Raw genomic sequence first — 25,585 nt, 5'->3', positions numbered from 1 at the left:
CGTGAAAGGGTGGCTTGGAATTCCTTCTCGGTATTCAGCCACTTTACAGTGTTATTCTAGAGATATTATCCTAAAGAGGAAAGAAGGAAATGCACATTTGCTGAGCACTTACAAATAGTAAGTTTTGTGGAAGACACCTTACATAATTCTCGTGGTCACTGTCTTAAGTTATAATTATTCACATTTGCAGTTAAAGGGAATGAGGCTCAGAGACTTAGGGTCAGCGTGACATATCAGAATCAGAGGCAGAATTCACGGCCATGGCTCTTTAATTTACGACCTTGTGCACATTCCCAAACACCAAGCTCCCTGAGAAGCAGACTCCCGCACATGTCAGCAGGACACAGCCAAGCTAAGATAAATAAAAAGTAATTTGTGCATGAACGGCACTAGAATATGAAAGATGCCTTTTAATGTAACAAGTAATTCCTGGTAGGTCTCCAGTATTTCAGACCTTGCTTCCTTAGTCTTCTTTCTCAGCTCCTTCTCGTGACCATCTCATATGCTGGTGTTCCTTGTGATTCTGTCCTGGCCCTTGTGGGTCACACTCTGCACTCTCTTCTGGGCTCTCTCATCCCCTTCCATGGAGGCACTTAAAGTACTGTATTTTGCCATGTGTAATATGCACTTTTTGCCCAAATTTTTGAGGGAAAAATAAGGATGTGCATTATACATGGGTAGTACTAATTCCGTATCTATATAAATGTTTTTAATTCTTTTACTTATGCTTATGCATTAAAAGTGTAACTCTAGAAAGCACTAATGATATTTGTATGTGAAATAATGCCCTGGGATATGATAATCAGTTTTATTTCTAAATATACATAAATAAAACATAGAATTATAAGATTTAAGCGAAAGATTTTTTTCCTGAAAGTTTGGGCCAGAAACGTGGGTGCACATTATACATGGAAGCACCTTATACACAGCAAACTGTGGTAACTCTCTTAACCAGTCTCTGCTTAACCAATGTGCTGGCTTCACTGATGTTCACCATTCCTCAGAGAACTATTCTTCTTGATTCCCGTAGGAATGTAAGCCGTTGTGTCTGGTAGGCTACATCTTCTGTTTTTTCTCCTACCTGTAGAGTTGTATGCTTATCTTGGTCCATGGATTTTGTTCCTAAACGTATTGGGCAAGGGGGACATGTTATTTTGTGTGTTTTAGGTATACACTATGCCAGATAAAAGAAATTCATACAAGACTGTAGAGTTGTTTCTGTACAAATCACATTGAATGCATTGGAAAGACTTGAGATAGGATAATCAGGAAAAAATAAAAATTTTTTTCCTGTTGATTTACAGGTGAAAAAGAGTAACAAAGAGTAAGAAAGATCTGGAATTCAATATTTAGATATTTTTTCACAAATGTTCTTATTCCACTTTAAAAACCTGAAATCAGACACAATTAAATAGTGCATTGTGAGTGTAGTTTATGCACGAAGGATAATGGAAAACAAAAAGTAATAAACTTATTCTAAACAATTGGAAAATCTTTTGTGTCTTTAAGTTAAAATAGTGTGTTTAGAGTATATAAGTATTTCATGCTTTTACCTTTGGCTAACTTTTTCAATGAAACGAAGAAGTTGAGGAAAGTTAGTGAAGATTACAAAGAGGTGGGCAGTGTTTAGGAGAATCAGACGTAGCAATAGTGAGTGACTCTTCACCTCCCTCTGCTTGAGGAGACCCGGGGACAGTAGCCACATGGAGAGGAGCTTGCTTTGGTGGAGGGCCAGCTGGAGATGACCCAGCAGGGAGGAAGCCGTAGCATAGAGCCACCTCTTCTCCTGCCTCTCATCTCCAGCTGGTGCCCACTGTGGGGTAGATTAATAGAAGATGTGCAGTATAATCTATCACTTCTGTCTTTTACATCTACTCTTGGTTTTTATATGGGTGGAGGATTTGCGCACTCAACAGTGAATTCCCATGTCTGATTAAATAATGTAACATCTTGAGGAAACAGCAATTAGAACATGTTACCATCTGTAAGTCTAAAGTGCTAGCTACGTCATTGCTATTAATATAAGGTACTGAAGTGAAAAGGGGGGCAGTAGTATCAACAGACATTTTCAGTAGCACCCCCATTTATGTAGTTCATCACAAAGACAATCCAATAATCAGAACTTTATTTTTCTCACCTCTTCTGAGACAGTGGTGATACTATCACCACTTAATGACTTTTTTTTCCTGGGGGGATGAGTCAAACCTTTATTCTTAAAGCAAAATAAAAGGAATTCCCTGAATCAGTGTTCCTGCTCATCATGGAGTTACCTCAGTTCCTCAGTGACCAGGACTGCTGGACAGGGGTGTACACAGAGGCATTCCATATAATCCTCTGTTTTCCACAGGCAGTTTTACTTGTACTTACTCCTCCCCGCCACAGTGTAGCAGCAACTCAGTTTCCCCTTGCTGATAAAATCAGTGTCCTTGACATCCTTCTCTTCTTACTCGTCCAGTGCACAAGGACGCCAAAATGGCCATAGTGTTGCCTCATTGTTCAACTCTGTCAACACCTGATTGTATTCTTTGGTGGCAATATTGCTGTCTTGCACAGTAGGACTTTCATACCGCTTCAACTGCAGGGTTTTTGGACAAAGGAACAAAGGAATTCACGTGTATTATTCTTTAGTATCAGTGAGGGGGACACTTTTACCTTCCCCTTTGGTTTTGGACCCGTAGACTTCTGCACAATGTATTGACTGCTGGCTTAAGGAATATACCATGTTTTGCTGTACTGTATTTAACTTTGACAGGCGTCTCTCAGCTGGCTTCAGAGGCTGGAGCATGTGTTAAGTCTAGTGATTTATATGGGAATGATCTGTTGTTGAAGTTCCTTTGCTATAAAAGGTGTCCCCTCATCTGAGACAAATGTCATATGGGATGAAATGGTAGTGGGTAAGTCGTCCTGTAAGTCCCGGGGTGACGGGAGATGGATGCCACTCTTTAACACTTAAAATCATATCCTGGGCTGGGCATGGTGTTTAGCCATATTCAACCCAAGACTATAGAAGATGGTGTTCCTTCAAAGTGGCTGTGAAGATTTTTCTCATTTTCCATTTGTTTTCTAAACTGAAAAGTGTTGGTTTTCAACTTCTCTTTTTATCCTTGTGCATTCTTTATTGCTCTCAGAAGCAGCCAGCTGACATCATTTTTGTATTATTGCTAATTCTGTCATAGCTGCTATGTGTCATGGCTGCATAATCTCTTAAATCTTGTGTTCTACCTGCATCTCTCTCATCCCATGTTGTCACTAGGGAAAATTTGAATAACCATGACATACCTCCCTACTCTGTACAATGTACCCCTGTCCCACAGCAAAGTGGCTTTTTGTACACCCCTCATAAAGATGAACAACCCATTTTCAGAATTCCATTTGAAAGTTTGTTTCCTGGGACTATTTCTGGTGTTTCTTACTGTATCTGGCAAGGCTCTCACACAGAACATGTGACATAGTGGAGGAGAATTTGTTAAAGGGATTATTCGTAGAATTGTGGACGGGATCTGTTGACATGCAGAAAGGCTATCACAGGATAGAAGGGCAAGCAGCAATAGGAAGGTTGCTTTCTTTAGCCTCTCTAGCCTTGACTTTCCTGAAGGAACAAGGGAAACATAGCCGTAGTGAAAAACTACTTCCCTTTTTAGCTCTCAGCCTTCCATGTGACAGGGGTCCATCTCTTTTAATTGGAGGCGAAGTGGAAGAGGGAAGACAATCCTCCTTTTGTCCTTTCTTACAGAAATAGACTGATGTGTGTATGCATATTTATATGTATGAGGTCTGTGCAGACAATATCCAGCCATGTAATATTAAAAAAAGAGACATTTATTAAAGAAGATACAAGATATGAAAAACATTGTACATAGGACAATGATGCCTCAGTCCCCTTCAAAGTAGGAACCTTGGGACCTTACACAGTTCTCCCAGCATCTCTTCCACTGTTCAAAACACTCTACGAATTTTTTTATTGGAATCGCCATCAGCTGCTCTGTCATATTTTCCTGCATCTCATCGATGGTCTCCCCTTTCAAAGGTGATTTTAGTTTTGGGAAAAGCCAGAAGTCACAGGGAGCCACATCTGGGCCACAGTGGGGCTGAGTCACCTGGGTGATTTGATGTTTCATCAAAAAACTCTGCATGAGACGTGATGCAGGAGCAGGCGCATTGTTGTGATGAAGCTGCCAATCACCAGTTGCCCATAACTGTGGTTGTTTTTGTTGTATCACATCTCTCAACTGACAAATAACATTGAGGTAGTACTCTTTATTAATTGTTTGGCCTGAAGAAGCATACTTTTGATGGACAACACCTTCCCAATCAAAAAACACAGTTAATATGATCTTGCTGTGACTTTGCCATGCCTTCTTTGGGTGTGGAGGACCAGGTGACTTCTATGGGGATGGCTGGGCTTTTGTTTCTGGATCACAGCCATAGACACCATGATTCATCTCTGGTTATAACCTTCTTCAGGAGATCTGGTTCATTGTAGTGATTTGAATCAAGTCAGTAGTAATGGCAGCACAATGTTCCTTCTGCTCTGGTAGCAGAACCACAGAACAAATTTTGCCACAACACATTTCATGCCAAGGTCCTGCATCAAAATCTCAGACGCGGTAGTTTTTAGAATTCCCAGATCAGCTTCTAGTTCTCACACTGTCAGCCACTGATATTTGTTGATTGCAGCCCATACACGTTCAACATTCTCAGTGTTCTGCTTGTTGCAGACCTTCTAGAACGTGGATCACTTTCAATGGATTGTCAACCACTCTTTTATTTGTGCTGCACTCATTGCATCATCCATGAAAGCCCTCTGAATCATCCAAATAATTTCTGTGGAGGAATTTTCAAGCTTAACGCAAAATTTAATGCAGATTCATTGCTCTACTCACTCAGTCATTTTGAATGTGACGGCCACACAGTACACCTGCTTAATCAATGGCATCTACCGCCCCCACTGACTAGTACAGTGAAGTTGTCCTTGTTCACACATGTGCGTTCCAGGCCACTCTCCATGGCTGCCAGGTTATGCTGTTGTTGTGCAAACCATCCTCATTATGTTAACAACGGCTGGACTTTTTTTCAGAAAGACCTCATATATGGTATTTTCAAAAACCAACAATTTTCAGTAGTTTTTGAGGTCCCTGTAAAAATATTGAAATAAAAATAATATGTGTGTTCTTCAAGATACATAGAAACATGGAGAAGAGGCTAAAATCAATGAAGTTTTCCTTCATATGTAGAAACTAATGTGGGTGATTATTGATACATGCTAAGAAATCTGTAAGTATTTAATAGAACACCTGGAACACTATAAACAGTGTTGTGATTTTCTAATGGATAATTACGGTCAATTTATAATTCCCCTCTATATTATATATTAAGCATTGTCTTTGGATAGTGTTCTACATGTACACATAGAAAAAATGTATGTATTTCACATTTTATAGTTGTTTAAATACAATATTTTTAAATAGAATAGCATGAATACTTTGTCATCAGCAGAAGTCTGTCATTTTGTAACTATGAAGACTGTTTCATAATACAGATCATATTATGAGATTTTAAATGAGAATCTCCCCTATAAAGCTCTTTGCCAGACACACATATATATTTAAATATTTGGAATATTCAATTTAAATTTACTTGAAAATTTGAATTGTGATTTTGTTAATGCAAGACAGCCTTTGACATAAACAAGCACACTAGTCATTGACTATAATTTGACCAAACTAGGCTGTTTCCAGACTGTAATATCTATCAATATCTGGAAAAATCATTGCTAAATCTGATGTATAGGATTGCATTCTTAATGTTAGAGAATTTAATTTCTTGGTCTAATTACTGTGCATTGCTTAGGTTAGAAAAACAGCTTGATGAGTTATTTTTATTTATGGTGCTCCTGTTCAAGGTGCTCACAGTTACATTTCAGTGCAGTAGAAATGCGCAATCAGCTATTTCAGTGCCTTTAAGTTTTTTTGAAATTCAGCTTTTGCCGAAGGTTAAAGAACAGTGTTTAAAGATAAAAACTTTATCTCCTAATATGCTCAACAAGGAAATTTGCACATATGTATTACAAAATCATTACAAGTGGAGGAAGTTATAATTCCTGACAAAGTCATTCAGTTTCAGGATCATTAAAAATTGTTGGGTACCTCCCGTGTGCCATGCATTTTTTACATGACACCTTCTTGTAGTACCCAGAAATGTATACATTTGAGGTTTTTTAATATTACAAAAGAAAATCTTCTCTTTAGTAGGCACCTCATGAGCATGATAACTGTCTGATGACCTAAAGATGCATTTCAGATTCTTGAACATGGGAGACCTTGGATGGCCTTCCCTTGCAGCCACACTCTGATCACTCCCCTGGTCGCAGCCCTGGTGACATCTGTCCTGACCTTGTTTCGATTCCTCGAAACACCTTGCTCTCTTTGGCTTTTGGTCTTCACCTATGCTTGTTCCTTTCTCTGCCTCCTTAATTTTCATACCTGCCCCTAAACCGTCACCTTTTTACTGAACTTTGCCAAATTATCTTTCAGACACCAGCATAAATGTCATCTTACTCATTTAATGGTGCCCAACAAGTACTTACTAAATTCATTATCTGGTCCCACCTGACTAGGTTAGGTGATCTTGCTACATGCTCTTATAGCTCCTTCAAATTTTATCACAGTATTCATCAACCATTACTGTAACTTCTTATTTAATGTACCTATGTCCCTTGCAGGATACTTAGCGCAGAAAAGGCCAGGAGATAACTGTGTTGTTTTTCCTTTAAATTGTATCACCTGTCGCCAAGACTTCTCTATAATTGATCCTCATAAACATTTCGGTAAATGAGTCATTGAACAGATCATACTCACTGTAGCTCACAAAATACTTTAATGAGCAGTATAGAAGAGGCAAGGAAGCATGTGGGCAGGGACCTCAGCTTGTTTCCAGTAACACAGCACGTCCTGGCTTGCACCAGGAGGACCAGCTCAGGGTGAAGAGGCTGTCGGAGCTTCTGCGAGCCTCATGTGGCCACTTGGCTCTTTGGGGGGAAAGACCTTAACATTTTACTCTTCTAGAGTGTGGCTGTGCCACATCCTGTCAAAGCTGATGTATCAGATGGTTTTCGTGTTGAAAGAAATCCCAGCAAAGCATTAGCAGTCTGCACAGTCAGTCCATGGCACAGCAGCTCAGGGGCTGCTGCAAATGCTCTGGTTGGTTCACACAGTTGATTTTTCTGCCTGGAAGTTATGCCAGTGAGTGTTCAGAGGGCATATTTTTACACTAATGAAATCAAGAATTGAAAGAGTCCTCAGGCCAGAAGTGAGCCATGCAATGACGGAAACATAGCAAAGAAAGATATATATGCGCACGAAGTAATTGTCAATTTGGTAACTATAATTTCCCACTTGGTTTAAATGAGGCTCTTCTGGCTCACTCAATCAGCATGTGAACCAGGGACCCTGCGGCGGGCACTACCAGGCTGACCTGCGCTGACTGCATGTGGCCCTCTGCATTCTTAAACGTTCCTTTTCATTTCTGCCCTCCCCGTCATCCCTCACGCCAACACTTTCATCTTTAAATCCAGTTCTTTTTGTCGGTAACTGGAAGGACAAATCATGTCCTGCAGAATGTCAAATTTATCCACTAGACCTTATAAAAGGCATCTCAGGTGGGGGAAGGTGAAGGTACATACTGCTAACAACTTGTTAGAAGGATGGTTAATCAAATTAAATTGGGTTTTGTGAGTCTTGATGCAGGAGTCAACGCAGAGGCGGCAGGCAGTGAGCTCGTCACAAAACTTATCTACCTGCAAGAGCTTAGGCCAAGAACCCCACTTATCATTTTCATTTCCTTACGAAAATCAGCTGTTGATGCTTTAAGGCACTGAATACCAATTCGAACATTTTTGGCATGAAGGTAATTTAGTGGGTGAAGAAACAAAAATATCATCATCAAGTCTGTTGCTTACAGCAAGTAAGCAGGTGGCCTAGAGAATGAGAGCGCTGACGAACATCATGCATTCATGAGCCCCGCTCCCCAATGTGCGCGGAGAAAACATGCTCATCGCCGTGAGCAGGCTTCGCTTCTGGACACTTTGGCACTTATTTTTATAAGTGTGGAAATAAGTCTTGCTTTAATATCAATTAGAGCTGAAGCTGGGTGATCATTTTTCTCTCTGATTTAGGTTGCTTTTAACTCTCAATTCAACACTATTATGTTGATTAGAAACATAGAAATCAAACCAATTACTCATATACATTTTCTGACAAGTGTAAAGCCACTTTACTTTTATGAATGATAATTCAAAGAGGCTTACCGGTGACTTGACTACCTTTGAACTTTACATAAGTGCAATTTGAGGAGGGATTTGTATGGTCCAAATTGGACGAGGTGCACTCCTGAGTTTGGATAAAGAGTTCTGCAAATTGTTGTTTTCCTATTCTACACCCAGATTTCTTAACACGGGATCTCTGTTGGGTTTACCTTCTCTTTGTAGGAAAAGATTGATGGAAGGGAATGAAAGATTCGGTGTAAAAGATGAGCATCGGTGAGCAAAAACAGACTTCGGACTGACTTTCATTAGCAGAAGCCAAAAATGATAAATCTACAATAATTAAAACATTGTGATGCTGGCATAAACAGATCAATGAAACAATTTGCTTAGTCTTTAAAGAGACTGTGGTATGATGCATATAATAAAATGAACAGGAATAGGTTATTCAAAAAATCATCGGGGTGATTAGTCATATAGACAAACACACAAAACACACATACCTTAGAATTTTTATCAGACCTCCAAGGAGAAATATTCTGAGCTAATATAAAATTTATACTTACATTTATATTTAAATGGCAGATGCCACAAAAAATTTACAAATATATTAGGCTAATAAATAGATAAGGAAGATATTTCTAATACTTAAATATCTCTAGAAGAAATAATAATCATTAATGTACTTGGACCCACAAAATATACCTTCTGTACACCAAAGGCACTGTGAAAATTAAAGTCACAAAGGAAAACATTTACACTTATGAAAGAATAGTAGTTAATGGAGAGATATTTAAGATAAGGCACATATGTCATCTTGAGGAAAAATAGTAAAAAGTAAACAGGAACATGATGTGGATGGATATTTTAAGGGAAAATGAAATACTGATAATTATTAAACTTAAGAAAAGATAAATGAACAGTAATAACAATGTGTCAACTAAATACCAGGCTGTATATAATAAACAGTCAAAATTCTTCTGCAGTTTGATTGCATTAAGAGACAGAAAAGGGAGTGGTGTACTTACAACCTGGCTCCATCCTTACCAACTCACCTGGTTTGATTGTACCCTTCTATTGGCCATAGCACCTGCTGACTGCCGCTCTCTATTTATCAACTTCCTCAGGTTTTAGACGGCTACTCCCTTGTAGAAGAGGGGCACAGCTTTCTTGTGTGGCATGTCTCCGGGGACTCCGAGGACATGTTCTGTGGTTCGTCCTTAACATTTCCCCGCATCTTTGGAAGGAGTGCCTCATTACCCTCCTGAGGTTAGCCTCAGTTTCCTGTTCAGGGTGCATCAGAGTAAGTAGGAAGACCTTTGCTGTTGTTACAGAAACTTGACATTATCCTCCGAAAAATCATGTTCCAATTTGAGTTCTTCACAGACTCTGTGAACTTATCTGTAAAATTTAAAATAGATATTAATTTAAACATGAAGTGAACAAAGAGATTTACTTTCCATTACATTAATTTCTTTTTGATATAAACAGTGGGATGTTTTTACTATTTCATTACTTACAGTTTGTATTAATACTCAGTCATTAAACATTTTTCTTTTATTTTTTTATTGTTGTTCAATTACAGTTGTCCCCATTTTTCCCCCTTTGCTCTCCCCTGTCCTACCCACCCCTCACCTTCCACATTCAATCCCCTCCTGCCCCCATTGTCTTTGTTCGTGGGTCCTTTATATAAGTTCCTTTATATAAATCTTGACAAGGAACTTATATAAAGGACCCATGTTATCCCCCTTCCCCCTCCTCTCTGGTCATTGTCAGTTTGTTCTTTATTTCCTGGTTATATTTTACTCACTTGTTTGTTTCATTGATTAGGTTCCACTTACAGGTGAGATGATATGGTGTTTGTCTCTCACTCTGTGGCTTATTTCACTTAGCATAATGCTCTCTATTTCCATCCTTGCTGTCATAAATGGTAGAAGCTCCTTCTTTCTTTCTGTTGCATAGTATTCCATTGTGTAAATGTACCACAGTTTTTTGATCCACTCATTTACTTATGGGTACTTACGCTGTTTCCAGCACTTGGCTATTTTTTTTAAAGAATTTTTTTCAAAGATTTTATTTATTTATTTTTAGAGAGAAAGGGAAGGAGAGAAGGAGAGAGAAACATCAGTGTATGGTTGCCTCTCGTGAGTCCCCTGCTGGGAACTGGCCTGCAACCCAGGCATGTGCCCTGACTGGGAATCAAACCACGATTGTGTGGTTCGCAGGCCTGCGCTCAATCCACTGAGCTACACCAGCCAGGGCCAGCACTTGACTATTATAAATAGGGCCACTATGAACAATTGGGGTGCATAGGTTCTTTTGAATTGGGGATTTGGCATTCCTAGAGTATAATCCCAGCAGTGGAATTGCTGGATCAAAAGGCAGATCCATTTTTAGTTTTCTGAGGAAATTCCATACTGTTTTCCACAGTGGCTGTACCAGTCTGCATTCCCACCAACAGTGGACTAGGGTTCCCTTTTCTCCACAACCTTGCCAGCACTTATTGTTTGATGATTTGACTATGATGGCCATTCTGATTGGTGTGAAGTGGTATCTCATTGTGGTTTTAATTTGCATCTCTCTGATGGCTGGTGATGCTGAGCATCCTTTCATATGTCTCTGGGACCTTTGTATGTCCTCCTTGGAGAAGTGTCTTTTCAGGTTCTTTGCCCATTTTTTAATTGGATTGTTTATCTTCCTGGTGTGGAGTCATGTGAGTTCTTTATATACTTTGGAGATCAAACCCTTGTCCAATGTATCATTGACAAATATATTTTCCCATGTGGTTGGTTACCCTTTTATTTTGCTGATGTTTTCTTTAACTGTGCAGAAGCTTTTTATTTTGATGAAATCCCATTTGTTTATTCTTTCCTTCTATCCCTTGCTCTAGTAGATATATTGCTGAAAAAACAGTGGCATGGAATATCTGAGATTTTCCTGCCTATTCTCCTCTAGGGCTTTTATAGTGTTACAATTTATATTTAAGTCTTTTAGTCATCTTGAGTTTATTTTTGTGTATGCTGTAAATTGGTGGTCGAGTCTCATTTTTTTGTGTGCAGCTCTCCAGATCTCCCATAAAATTTTAATCTAAAAGCATTGCTAATTCAGAATATCTGTTATGTTTAGAGTAAACTGGAGTAAAGTAACACTAAGCATTGTTAACATGCACTGGGGAATTAAATTTTTATTTGATTTTACTAATGCCACCAAAACAAAGATAAACATCCAGGAAGCTACTGGCTACTGCAAGAATGACAAAGGAGAGGAGCATTAAAACAGAACTTTTGTGAAAATGCCTCAATACAGCAAAAATAAACAAGGAGGATATGAGGTCAACATCTATTCATTGACATAAATTGCACCTGGAAAAATAATCACAAAACAGAAGTAGAGTATGCACTAACAGTTAAAATGGAGTTAGAGGTATATATAAAAGCCTTTAACACAGAAAAACCATCTCATTCATAAATTCAGAAACTAAGAATAGAAATGAAAAATAACAAACCCTAGTTTAAAGAGTCAACTGAACAAAGAAATGGGAAAAAAAGGCAAAATGATGTAAGATAGGTAATAAATTATAAGATCTCCAAAGAAGAATTGACTGAAATTAAACTTAATTATGGGCATTGAAGAAAGGCAGGCCAGCAACCAAAAGAATAAAAGTGAACCTTTTAAAAAAGAAGTAAACAGGGAAAAATGGAAAGTAGTGGAAATGGAAGACCAGAGCGGAAGGAATAACATTCTTACTATTTTAGTCCTAGAGAATAAAACAAGACATTTTCCACACTTCTACTCACACACACATGCACACTGATGTTTGATATGTATGTATACACGTTTTATCTATTTTATGTATACATATGCACATGTGTATGCACACCACATATTTTCTGAAGTTAGAATCATCTTGTATAATGAAAAATAGTAGTATATTTCCACTATGAACAAGGCAGCTAGGCCCATGATCTGTTACTAGTCAGCACTTTAATGCAAATATTAATCAATGTAATTGATCAAAAGAAATAATTTAGTGGCACAAGAATGGGTAAAATAGGTAAAGAAGATTTAAAACTATCTTTTTTTGCAGCTGACGTGAATGTATATATACACATATATCCAAACTCTAAAGAATCAAAAGACTCAGTGCTGAAACTAACTGAAAAAGCCCAGTTCATTATTAGGATACATCGTGAACACACAGAAATGAATGGAGCCTGTTAGAGAATGTGTTGAGGAAAAGTCTGAAGGAATATTTCTGAAGGACAGAAATGCAGATTTAAACAAACGGAAACATATCCCCTGTTCTCAAGACAGGGTGACTCAGCACTCTAAATAGGTCAGTACGGTCCAAGTTATTTTCTAAATTTTAAATCAGTGACTGCCAAACAGAAAAATAACAGCAATTGTTTTTTATGGAGTTAAATTAATGAGCACTAAACTTCATATAAAAAGAACTGTAAGTTTAGCAATGAAAATAATGAAAAACTATGAGGTGATATGAGGTGATATATTCCAGATATTGCAGGACATTCTAAATAAATTGCTGTCTATCTGCAAGTCACATTTAAATGAGTACTATGTATGTTTAAAATATGTACATATATACTCACTATGTATGCATTTATACATACATAAAATATGTTTACAAGTATATATGTATTTTATTCTTACAACTTAATCTACTATTAATTTGGGTGGTGGTTTGCCTTTGTAAATATAAAATATTAGCCGATGCAATGAATAATCTGTGTAATATTCTTACATATTCTCTGGCATTTCAAATTATTTCAAAATAAGACATTGCAGTAATCTGGGCTCTTAAATCCCTGATTCTGGTGAACTCATTTGCATGTTTTCAGAGGGTGAGAGGCAAAAATGAAGTAGGCAAAAATTTGATGTTTCCCCAGAAAAAGGTATATTTGCATATTTCTTTTCAAACCAAATAATCTTATTAGTTAATAATTACTATTTCTATTATACTGGAGGTTAAGGCTAATTAATTTCTGCCAGATATTACAATTTAGCAAGACCCTATGGTATATTGCTAAAGGTAATCTTATCAGTATAGTAAATCAAAAAATAAAAAGTTGATTTTCTTCACTCTCTCTTCCATCAATTAATATAATTCACAGACAGTTATTCAAATCTTATTATATTAGGAACTGTGTCAATTATGAAATTAAATATTAAAGTTTCTCTTAGGTTAAATGAAGTGAGTTTCTGAATCTGCCACTATAATGAATTATTGAGGCTTCCCACCTAAATTCATTGGAGTTAGATTCATAAACTATATATCAACAGAATAGAAATCAAGTAAAATTACCAAATAAAAACTTTTCAGAAGTATTCCTCACAAAATAAAATGTTATATGAAGAATTTATATAATTTATATTTAAGTAGGAATTAATATGGAAATATTCTTTGTAAAATGATGTCAAATAATCATTTTGTTCTCAGAGCATATACTACCTCTTGCTTCAACTCTTAAATTCTCATTTGTTATTCTAAAGTCTGATCTTTGCCTGTGGTGAGAAACCCAGTCTGCTAATTACTACTATTAATTTGGATAGTGACTTTACCTTTCTATATAGGAAATAGCAGATGTGGTGAGCAATGCATTTTTGAATCAATAATCAACAAACACATACAGGCTTTTACATTTTAATTTAAGTATGCCTATGTATCAAAATGTCTATATACATTTGTTAGCAAGTAAATTTTTTCTCAGTATTTCTTTTTTTGTGTGTGTATGTATGTGTATGTATATATATGTCTCCCACAGAGTAATGTAGTATCTTTCTTTCAAAATATCTTCAAGGTTTAAAAGGTCTACACATTTAACTTCCCTTTAAAAATGAAGTTATATTTTAAGTTTAAAAAGAAGAATCAACTGGTTATTAAGTGAGGAAAATCAATCTACCCTAAAAATAAATTTTTTTAGAGCAAGACCTTGGCAGACACACTCCAAGGTGGTTCCCCATAACCCTCTCCGGTGCTCATGTCCCTGTGTGATCCCCTCCCTTTGCTTGTGTGTAGGACCTGTGACTTGCTTCTAAGCAGCAGAATGTGACAAAGATGATAGATGTGATGTCACACAAGGGATCCCCTGTCTCGTGAGTACATAACATTCTGTAAGATGCCGCCTTGGTAGCAAACTTGCGCTACAGCCTCTATCTGTGGGCTGATGAAATACAGCATCAGGTTGATAGAGTCCATAAGGCAGAAAATTGTGGGCAGCCTCTAGGAGTGGGGTGTGGCCTCTAAGAAACAGAGGCGGTTTCCAGGAGGTGAGGGTGTTCTCCAGCCAGTAAGAAGGTCAGGTTTTCAGTCTACAGACCTGAGGGAGTTCTGTGTACAATTCTGTGTGAGAATAGACACAGATTCTTTCCCATTCTAGCTTCCATATGAGAATGCAGTGCAGTCTATACCTTGAATTCAGCTCTGTGAAATGTGGGGGCAGAATATCCAGCCAAGCTGGCCCACAGAAACTGAGAGATAATAAATGCCACCATGTATAGCTGTTAATTTTGTGGTAATGTGTTATCTAGCAGTAGATAACTAATACAAATAACCTTCTTTCTTTTTCTATAATGTTCCCCACTGCTTTTGAAATTAGAGAATGTCAGTATGGCTCAAAAGAAAGTAAAGCAGATTTTAATTGTAAATTATCAACCTAAAAATTTCTTGAAATTAAAAAATATTAAGTACAATTAAAGATGTTTTATTAATTATATTTCTGTTTAAAGATTAGTCAAAAATAAACTAAAAAATTGTTCTAATGTTTCAGAATGACTCATACTAAAATAATTCCAAAGAAGGCTTAACTTTTAATCATAATATTGGGAAAATTATTTAGTTAATTTTCAAGCAGTTGAGTATTAGACAATCTCTGACATGGATTTAGGCAGAAATAACTCAAATGGATAAAGTTTAGTATCCATGAGATGCAGGGAGGTTGATTAATAGATATTATTAAAATATAATGGTTATATTTTAATATATTAATATTTTTAATATATTAATATATTTTAATGGTTACCCACTAAAATAATGAGTAAATTCATCAGGAATAGGACTCTACTTTTGAAAATATTTTTTTGGCCTGAGTCTATACAAAAGTAAACAATAGTTTAATTGAACTAGTCTTGAAAGAAATTAGGAAGTGAAAGAAGTTAAAATTTACTCAAGACTCTTTTGATACATTTGTAATGATGCCTTTATACAAATAATATCAATGTTTTACTTTGGAAAACAGTAATTTTAAGTGGGTCTGTTTATGAGATGGCCAGCTTATCTGAAACAATACTGTCCTTAAATATCCTATTCTCCTATTCCCATATGACAGCAAATATTCTAAAAATTCAAATATTTTAGAAACTAGTAGTTTATAAAATAATGTCTACAAATATATTAAATTGTCCAAATGATTTGAAATGTAAATTGCATATATTCATTTATCACTTCATTTATTTAAAGTTACACATTGAGTCCTCTGTGTTCATTAGCCTGATGCACATGTAGATGTTGTATCGTACTTCCTGTGTTCAATATGGAGGTTAGGCTACTAAAACACCAGTGTTGCCATTTGGAAACTCCATTTGGTTAGCCATTGAAAACCTGGTTTGCCAGTGTACTTCATTAGCACAAGCCCAATTATATTAATTATCACTCATCCTATTGTCCCCATTTGATTCTTGGATTTTTTTTTATTTCTCCTCTCTGTTCTCAACTGCTGTACAGTCTTGGTCATATTAAATTTTCTTAAAGTAATCTAATTTAAATGTCTTAAAATTAAATTTATTGGGGTGACATTGATTAATAAAATTATATAGGTTTCAAGTGTATGATTCTGTGATAAATCATCTGGAAAGTTCACAGTGTGTTCACCACCCAAAACCAGAAGTCCTGTCACCATGCATTTGACCGCTTGTACTACTTCCCTGCCCACCTTCCCCCTGGTAGCCACAGTACTGCTGTCTGTGACTGTGGGCTTCTGTTTGTTGGTTTGTTGTGTTCTGTTTTATATCCCACATTACGAGTGAAATCATGTGGTTCTTAACTTTTTTTGTCTGACTGAACTTTGCTTAGCATGATATTCTCAAGATCCATCCTTCTTCTAAATGGCAGTGGTTCATCTTTTCCTACGCCGCGTAGTGTTCCATCGTGTACGTGCACCACGTCTTTACCTGGTCATCTGCTGAAGGGCTCTGGTTGTTTCCATGTCTTGGCCACTGTGAATAATGCTGCAATGAATATGGGGGTGCATATATACTCTAATTTTTTAAAATAAAATATTTTTATATTTTATAATAAATGTAATCAACTAGAATATTTGTATATTCTACAGAAAACATATCCTTTTATGCTCTGGTTGGTTTCATGAAACCATTTAATCAAATCAGCAGGCAGTTTTCGTGGCTCAGAATTTCGTTCTGGTATTTTTCTCAGGCACCTTTTCTTAGGTGCAAAGCTCTTGAATGCTGTCCATTAAATTTTCACCACAAGGTAAATCGCTAACTTGTGAAACACAAAGCAAACGCACCATGCCCCTCCTCATCGGCAGGAGGGCCTGGAGGGCACCTTCCTGCTCACACAGACACGGAGGTGGTGCTGCTCCGCTCTGCAAGAGTACAAAGGGTCAAGGCAGCCACTCACCTCCCAACATCATGTTTTATTTTCTAAAATCTTCGTTTCCTTCAAGCCTGAGAAAGTCAGATGTGGCATTTAACCCCATTTCTAAATGTTAAGTGCCCAAGTATGCATTTATATGTCCTCCCCTGCTGGTTCAGGTAAGGAACAGCCACTTAAGAAATGCTCACGGCCTCCTTATCGTAGGCAAAAGGCAGTGCAGTGTTAGTGACATCTGTGCTAATTTGTTCTCAGGCTGTAACACAGGAAAGCTTCTTCCTGTGGCTGGGAAGGTCATCCTTTCAAAGAATCAAATTTTCTTTAGTGTTTAGTGTGCCCAAGTACATACAGGAGGAGTAATTAATCTCCTGCCCCCGTCCTCCTCTTCCTTCTCCTCTTCATCATCATTTTCATCATCTCTCTGTACATTTCCATTCTTGTATCTTGAGTGATGTTGAAAATATATTTGCACCTTCACTGGTGTGGCTTAGTTGGTTAGGCATTGTCCTGCAAAACAAAAGGTCGCTGGTTTGATTCTCAGTCAGGGCACATACCTTGGTTGTGGGCCAGTCTCTAGTCAGGGCACGTGTGAGAGGCAACCAGTCACACTTCGATGTGTCTCTCCTTCTTTTTTCCTTCCCTTCCCCTCTCTCTAAAAATAAATAAATAAAATCTTTTAAAAATGTGCTTTGCTGTCGGAATGGGCTTTTCATCGTCACTGCTGTGTTGAATAGACAAGGGTTTAGAACCAGGATGATAGAGATCACCTTCTACGGAGAAGAACAATGTGCTCTCAGCATTTCCTGTAGAGCTGGTTTTGAAGCCAGAGGAATTCTTAGATTCGGTGTATTTAGATAACACACTAACATTTAGCTCATGTTACCTGTTCACACCAGCCTTCTGTGCATAGTAGGGCAGGCCTTAATGAGAACTCATAGAAGTCAGCTCTGTATACAAAGGTCAAAACTTCTCTCATCTAGAAAGGTTTCTGCAAATCAATGGCTGTGTTGTTCTCACCTCATCTACTGTACACACACATGTATTAGTAATTTCACTTCATGAAGCTTTTATAAAAACATTCACTGCCAAAGGGAATTTTGAAACCAAAATACTCTTGAGAAGCGTAAGTTTCCCCTTCTGTCCTATTTTGTAAAGGCTTTTCCTCCTTTATGTTTTACATGAATAGTCTATATTATGATACACAGACATTAGTGTGGATCAGAATTTCTAAGTTAACATACATTTTAAAGCCATAAAAAAGCACAGGCTGTGGTTGCTCTTTTTATGAGAATGGAGATTGAAGGCAGCTGTTCTCAAAAGCATTAATGTACTTCAAACCATGATGTAATATCTAACGTACGTAACTGTTTTACGCCTGATAATATAGAAGACATTCAGATTTACTATGGAAATATGTCTCACTTTTATTTCCTGAAAAATACATACAGGGAGGCATATGGAGTTTTTTTTCTGTTTGATATCTAAATGCCATGGCCCATAAATAAACCCACATATCCCCAGAACTGAGATGAACTTGGCAATTATCATCTCAGTCTGACACAAAGTATAAAAAAACTGCTAAGAATCATTTAAGACCATAAATGGTGTCCCTTTAGACTAACCAAATGGAGGATAAACATTCTGCTTAAGCTAGGACTAATTAAACTGTTTTACTCTCAGAGAGCCATCTCTTCTATAAATATTAATTGAGCATCTAATCATTTTCCAAGAAGGCTGTGGGAAACGAAGCAGACAAACCTACAGTCTGTTATCTCAGGGCTTACTGTATGGAGGGGAAGACTATTTTAATTATGTCACTATGAGATGTATCAGTTTCCTGTTGCTGCTGTGAAAAATAGCCACAAACTTAGTGGCTTAAAGCAACACATTTATTATCTTACTGTTCTGGAATTCAGTGGTATAAAACGGGTTGGCAGGCTGTGTTCCTTCCAACGGCTGTAGGGCAGGGGTGTCCAACCCGGGGCCCACAGACTGCATGCGGCCCAGGATGGCTATGAATGCCGCCCAACACAAAATCACAAATTTACTTAAACCCTTCTTTTGTTCATCAGTTGTTGTTAGCGCTTGTGTATTTAATGTGTGGCCCGACAATTCTTCTTTCTGTGTGGCCCAGGGATGCCAAAAGGCTGGATGCCCGTTTAGGGAAAGTCTGTTGCCTTGGTATTTTTAGCTTCTTGAGTTCTCTGGAATTCCTGGGCCCATGGCCCCTTTCTCCATCTCCAAAGTCAGCAGCATCACATCTTCAAATCTCTGTTTCTGCTTTTGTCATAACATCTCATCCTCTGACCATCCTGCCTCCCTCAGGGGACCTCTGTGACCACACTGGGTGCACCCAGATAATCCAGGCTAGTCTCCCCCTTTCAAGATCCTTAGTCACACCTGGAAAGTCCCTTTTGCCATGTAAAGTGATTTATTCACGGTCCGTGTCTCTTTTCTGTGGGGTGAGGATTCAGGGTAAACTGTCAAAGTGTTAAAGCACAGACACAAAAATGATTATAGGCATGTGAAGATGAGAGAAGGATTGGAACGGGCATGAGAGAGGCTAGTGCAGGAGGAGTGGTACTCTGGAACATTTAGTGTTGCTCAGATGAGTAGGATTTAGAGGCTCATGAAGAGAGGTGGGTACACAGGAGACATAACTAACAGAGTGACCTATACCACTCAAATCAAGGAGGCAAAAGATTCAGATTTTGTCTCTGACATCATATTTTTGTGACTATTTTGAACAGGAAAGTCCATCAGACCCCTCTTTTGGGAATATAATCTTGGCAGTAATATGAAATTATGTGATATGTGCTGACCTTTTGGGACTAGGAGATGCCAGACAATCAACTGGAGATAAAGGAAGAAATTTGTAAATTTTAATTTTTATTTATCTTTACATTAATTTTAATTTGATATGTTTATGTATAAGGTATAAAAAGAGTAGCAGACCATGAACAACATTATAAATATATAATATACATACGCTTACAGTGCATATACTTTTTTTTACTTCAACTTCCAAGTGACTCAAACCCACAATAACAGCAACAGTGGCGAAGTCCTTCCCTAACAGGGTCAGAGGCGACTGGCTCAGGGCGTACCTGGGATTGGGAGAATGGGAGTTCAGTCAGAAACTTCAGTAGCAGAAGAGTCAGATGCTAAATGTCCTGTTGTATACTGTCTACCACTTTATGGAGGTAGAAGTTATAGAATTTTGTGAATCATTGTATGTGATTTTTAAAAATTATCTATCTAGGAAATCTGGATCCTGAGAGAATTTCAAAATTTAGACCTAAGTGATGGATTATTTACCCTGAATTAAGTCACAAAATACAGAAACAATACATCAAAGAAGAAAATAAAAGCTCATAAAATAAGGATCTCAATGAATAAATGTGTCATATATTCTCCTTTATGTTCTAACTATGGAGTTTTGGTGGATAAAAGGGCCATTTAGCTCTGTGGCATTATGTCCTAAATTTCTTTAATCAAAAAATAGAAGTAATTGAAAAATGGTAATTCATGGGGCAAGGTACACTTCTCATTAGTTTGGCATCTGCCTAATCAATGACTGACTGATCACACAAGTTTTCTTAGCTGTAAGATATGGATTATATAATTTCTCATTTCATATTTTTATTTAGAAACCAATGAATTAATAATTATACATAACATTTAATTAGTACTCAATAAATACTAGCTGTATTGCAAGAATACTGAGTGTTTTAAAATAACTCACACAAATGTATAGTATGTACATGTAAATGTTTATTCCATTAATGAAGGAAAAAGCAAAATGTTAAGTAAAGCTGATTATAAGAACTCAAGAGTTAGTATAAATATATAAATACAGAAACAAAGAATATTGGCATCAGTCCAAGAGACAGTAGTACGAAATTGGTGGTGTCCTACAAGACAACACAGCCTTAAGTTTGGGGGGCTGTCTTTTCTACTAACCAGAAAGCACTGGCAGCTCTAATACACAAAAATCTTCAAGTTAACATGAAGCTTCCTGTAATCTGGACTCCAATCCATAATAAATACAAAGTAAAACAAAGGTACATTTCCCTTTGGAATAGTCATTGTTTTTTGGAGACCTAGTCAACAGTGCTCCAGCATGACAATAAAATGACACAAAGTCATACTTTTGCCTTATTTCCAAGTTTTTAATAATACTTCTGTATTCATTTTGCAGTGAGAAAGTTGAGCTTTAGAAAAATTTCAGTTTATTTTAGGTAAAAAAAAATTGTAAATGGAATGACCAGGATTTTAACATAGATAGTTTGAATGTAAATACTTATTAGTAACCATTGCTACTATGTATTGAGTCTAAGTAATATATTGTGGATTTATCTATATTTTCTGTGTATTAACTCATGTAACTCTCACAATAAACATGTGGTTCATACTGATATCCCATTCACTAATAGAAAACTACTCTTCACCTGCTATATACATTAACTGTAACAAGAACAAGTTAAAGCCATTGGAAGTATATATTGTAGTGAGAGTTATCAATCTTCATCCAGCTGTATTACTTGAGCAGAATAACCTGGTACTTGGATGGAAACATAATACTGTTCACGGAGCTAATTAAATTTGCTCTGTTCTTCAAATTACCATGATGAAGAGCCTAAAGAGAATATATGTGTTATTTGTTTTTTAAGAGTCTTGATTTAGTGATTCATTTCCCCCTCTTGATTTCCTTCCAGTTTTGAATTTTGCTTACTGGTTCATAGCATATCAATTTGATTCATGTCTAAGGCATTGCAATTGTCTCAGGGTGTCACCTGTTTAATTACATATGGTTATTGACCATATCTTCTGGTTCTACTTCAAAGTAATAAAAGCTTGAGATTAATAGTAGCTTTTCTCTGACTCAGCCTGATCCCATCTATTCCTCTCCCAGCTATCCATCCTCTGCATCGGTTATGTCTGATCTCAGCTAAGACAAAGATGGGCTGTTGCTGGTACTGGGTGTTGGTAGTATTTTTAGTATCAGGTTTGAGGTATTTGGGAGAAATTGAAGAGTCAAAGGCAGGTGTATGCACCACACAAATATATATAGATTTGTAATTTGCGTGCCTGTTTTATTTTACTGAAGTATTGTACATATTATTAAATAACACATTTGATATTACAGACATGAAGTTGAAATCAATCAGCTCCTGTTGATGACCTTGCACCCTACCCATCTCTGTTTAGAGTGTGCACATTTCACTTAGGCGGTCATAACTCTAAACTGCTGGCAACATTATCTTTCCAAAAGAGATACATGATGGTCCTACTCTCCTGCTCAGCATCTTCAAACACACCCCCAGAAGCAAAGTCTTCTGCCTCTAATTCTGCCTTACTTTTTAGAATATAGTTCTCTGTGGAAAGGCCTTTTTTTCTTGCCCATCTTTCTCCATAGCCATCTATCCACACTGCACACTCTCAAGGTAACACTTGTTTCTTTACAGCCTTTTTTATCCTCTTGTTCTAACAATCTCTGTCTTCTTCATTTCTATATTAAGTACTGCTTTTGTTATAACAGTGTGACAGTTGACACGGTGGTGTCAGTATCGAAGTTTTTATCTCTCCAAGAGAAACTCCAAGAATACTGTGGCTAAATCTTTTTATTTTCTTCGCAGTACTTTGCAAACAGTGGATGCTCAATAATAAGATGTCAAACAAATGCCTTGTCTGAGAACAAAAAAATACAAAAGAGGCTAGACTTTGTTCCCACTTGAACAAGTACTTTTATATTCACTTTGTATTAAATCCCAGAAATCACCTTTTATGTCTTTTTGATGATCCTGATTGGTTTGTCATATTTTGGCTCAGTTGAGATGGTGACTTGCAGAGAGATTTGTACAATTGCTAGCAGGCGAGGTTCTGTGAATGGGTGGAGATATTATTGGAGGAAAAGTTCACATAAATCTCAAGTTATTTTCATATGGCCTCATACTGAATCTGAACTCCCTCCCTCTATCACTATATTTGAAAATACTGTGTTTGAAACAGTTTAGTAATTTTTAAAGGGCTTTTTTCTATGTCCACATACATAAAAGAGCGGCCACAACCTTTTTGCTTTACCTTAGACATTCTAATACACTGTCATATTTTCATATCATGATAAATATTTAATGTTAATGAAAAAGAGGCATATATTTTGAATATAAATGTGGGAGAAATTTTTTAAAAGAAGAGAAAAGGAGAAATTTAAGTTTCTAAGGGTAATTTATTTCTCAAAATGCTTTCCCACTGCCAGTGAATTTGCTTTTAAAAACCCTTACGATACAAAGTTACTGATGAATGCATGTTTAGGACAGGAAGTTAGAATAGAGTAAGCATACACTTTTGAGAAATATCTTTTCAGTTCTAGAGGAAAACGGTTTTCAGTTCCATTTGTGTCTGGAGCTGATCTGCCACCTTAAGAATTCACATGTGGGATTGCCCTAGTTTACATGGGGTATTGGTGGTCATAGGGGTCATTAGAAGGTTACCTAAATATATTGGTATGTAAGGAAGGACTGACTCTTCTGATGTCAAGACTAACTTTCCCCTGGCCACAGTCCCCCAAAAGAATGGTCACACAACTCTTCTTTGAAGGATATAATTTCATGGTTCTTATGTAACTGAAAGTTGGTGAGGAAGTCCAGCTGTTGTAGGAGATAGCAACATCCAGTGCTGCTTGTTGAGACTAAGAATTGAGACTGTGCTGCTTGTTGCTGGCCAGTGGCTAGCGTCCTGGTTGCCAGGCAACATCTTTTAGCACTTAAGTAACAGCTAGGAAAGAATGGCCAGAGGGGAAATATCAAGGCAGAGCCCTCACCATTGCAATCTAATAAAGAACTTAATACAGGAGGCTAAAAGCAAAGGCTCACCTGTTGACCCAGTCATCCTGAGCCTGGTTTGATAAGGCTGCCAGGCTTTCTGAACAATAAAATAGTGCAGCTGGGGAAGCCCTTGAAAGTCTGTGTGTGTCATCTCCTTTAGCTGGTCAAAGGAAAACTTTGAGATTGCGTATTCATCCCAGGGCCTGGAAGGTGGAAAGGAAGGGGGGCTACGGGTCCCAAAGAAAAGAAAGCCCATAAACAGCTTTAGTTAACTGCCTACCTCCCCTTCATGCACGCAAATGAACAAATAGAGCAAGATAAGAATTCAGGCTAACAGACCCCCTAGTCATACCTACATTTGGGTAGTCATGTCTCTCTGGGGGAAAGCTGGCACCTTTACCTGTCAATCAATATGTAACTTCTTCACCTCCACCGCACCAACTATATAAGTCCTCAGAACAAAAGACTCTCTCCTCTTCTCTTGGCTCTTTTTGCTACACTGGAGGGCTCCTGGCCATGTGGGCTCTGGCCACCTGTATGTTGGCCACCCTTCTTTTGGCACTCCTGCTCTTGCCGCCCTTGCTTGTGCTCTTCCATTAAATCTTAGCACAAATAAACTTTGCATGTACCCTAATAGGCTCACTGTTCTGTCATTGTTTTCTGCATTGGCAAGAACAACCAGGTAACACAGCCTCACCTAGTTTACATAACAGAAGACATCATTAGACATCACTCAGGATACAAGTATCAAAATAAACTGGAAATTTTATATTTTATATACATTTTTACTCATTTGGGCGAAAAGGCTCTCTTTAAATGGAAGTTTGAACTAGCTAACAGTAAAATATGGGTGTCATAATCCAAGAGAAAATGAACACTGAGACCCTCCATCCTGTGTTACCTTCACCTGCACCAAACAGGTAATGAGCATTTCTTCAGTGCCTGTGCCTTAAGTCACCAAGGAGAGCGTGTATACACATGTGATCTTGTAAACTTCGTGACTAGAAATGGAGCCACATTCTGTTTGAGGGTACTGATACCGAATTAAATTTGTATAATTAAATGAATGGTATTAGGGAGCTTTGAAGGTCTTTCTTCATTCTTCATCCTCACGTAGATGTGAGCATCATTATGTCAATGTCAGCTTAAGCACTAGGAACTAACAGGTCACCTGTTCTCTATCTCTACTTCTGGGTACCAGGAGCTGATTTCATGTACTTCGCAGTGCACTTGTTTTTGGTCTTGACAAATTTATAGTGTGCCTTGGGATATAAATGTAATTAGCTATCATTTCAGGCTTTGTCTTCAGAAAGGTCACTGAGGAAAAATATATAGGGAAATTCTGAAGTATGAAAATTGTCAGTTAATTTGAGCTTTTCATTTAACTGAGGTTTTATTTTTAGGTCCAATTTCACTGTGCTATGCCAAAGGCCCTTGTAAAACTTGATGGAGAAATAATTTCTTTTAAAATAATATAACATTTAATTGTAATTCTAATTATGTTCAATATAATGTAGTATTAAGGCATATTTTGAATGGAGGCTGAGTCCTTTTTGCTTTAGTCCTTAGCAACAGTGAAATTGTGAAGCTACTGAACTTGAATGATGTTTGGCATTATATACTGACCACTTACTATGCTTCAAATGCTAAATTCACTGCCCTAGCTGGCGTGGAAAAAAAAGTTTTAATGTATAAACTTTTAAGATTACTTACATTTCAGATTATAGGAAAGAGAGATACATAATTGGAAATGTGTTTTTTTGGGACCCCCAAATTATTTGTATTTATATGTTATTTCTATTTTGTCTACAGGTGACATTTTCCTTTATAGTCATTTCCTAAAATGTATGCAAAATTGTTGCCTATCTT

This window comes from Artibeus jamaicensis, unplaced genomic scaffold, assembly GCF_021234435.1.
Source record: "Artibeus jamaicensis isolate MK-2021 breed Jamaican fruit bat unplaced genomic scaffold, CSHL_Jam_final contig_464, whole genome shotgun sequence".
In the NCBI taxonomy this organism is placed as follows: Eukaryota; Metazoa; Chordata; class Mammalia; order Chiroptera; family Phyllostomidae; genus Artibeus; species Artibeus jamaicensis.
Note: the sequence above shows the minus strand (reverse complement) of the source record.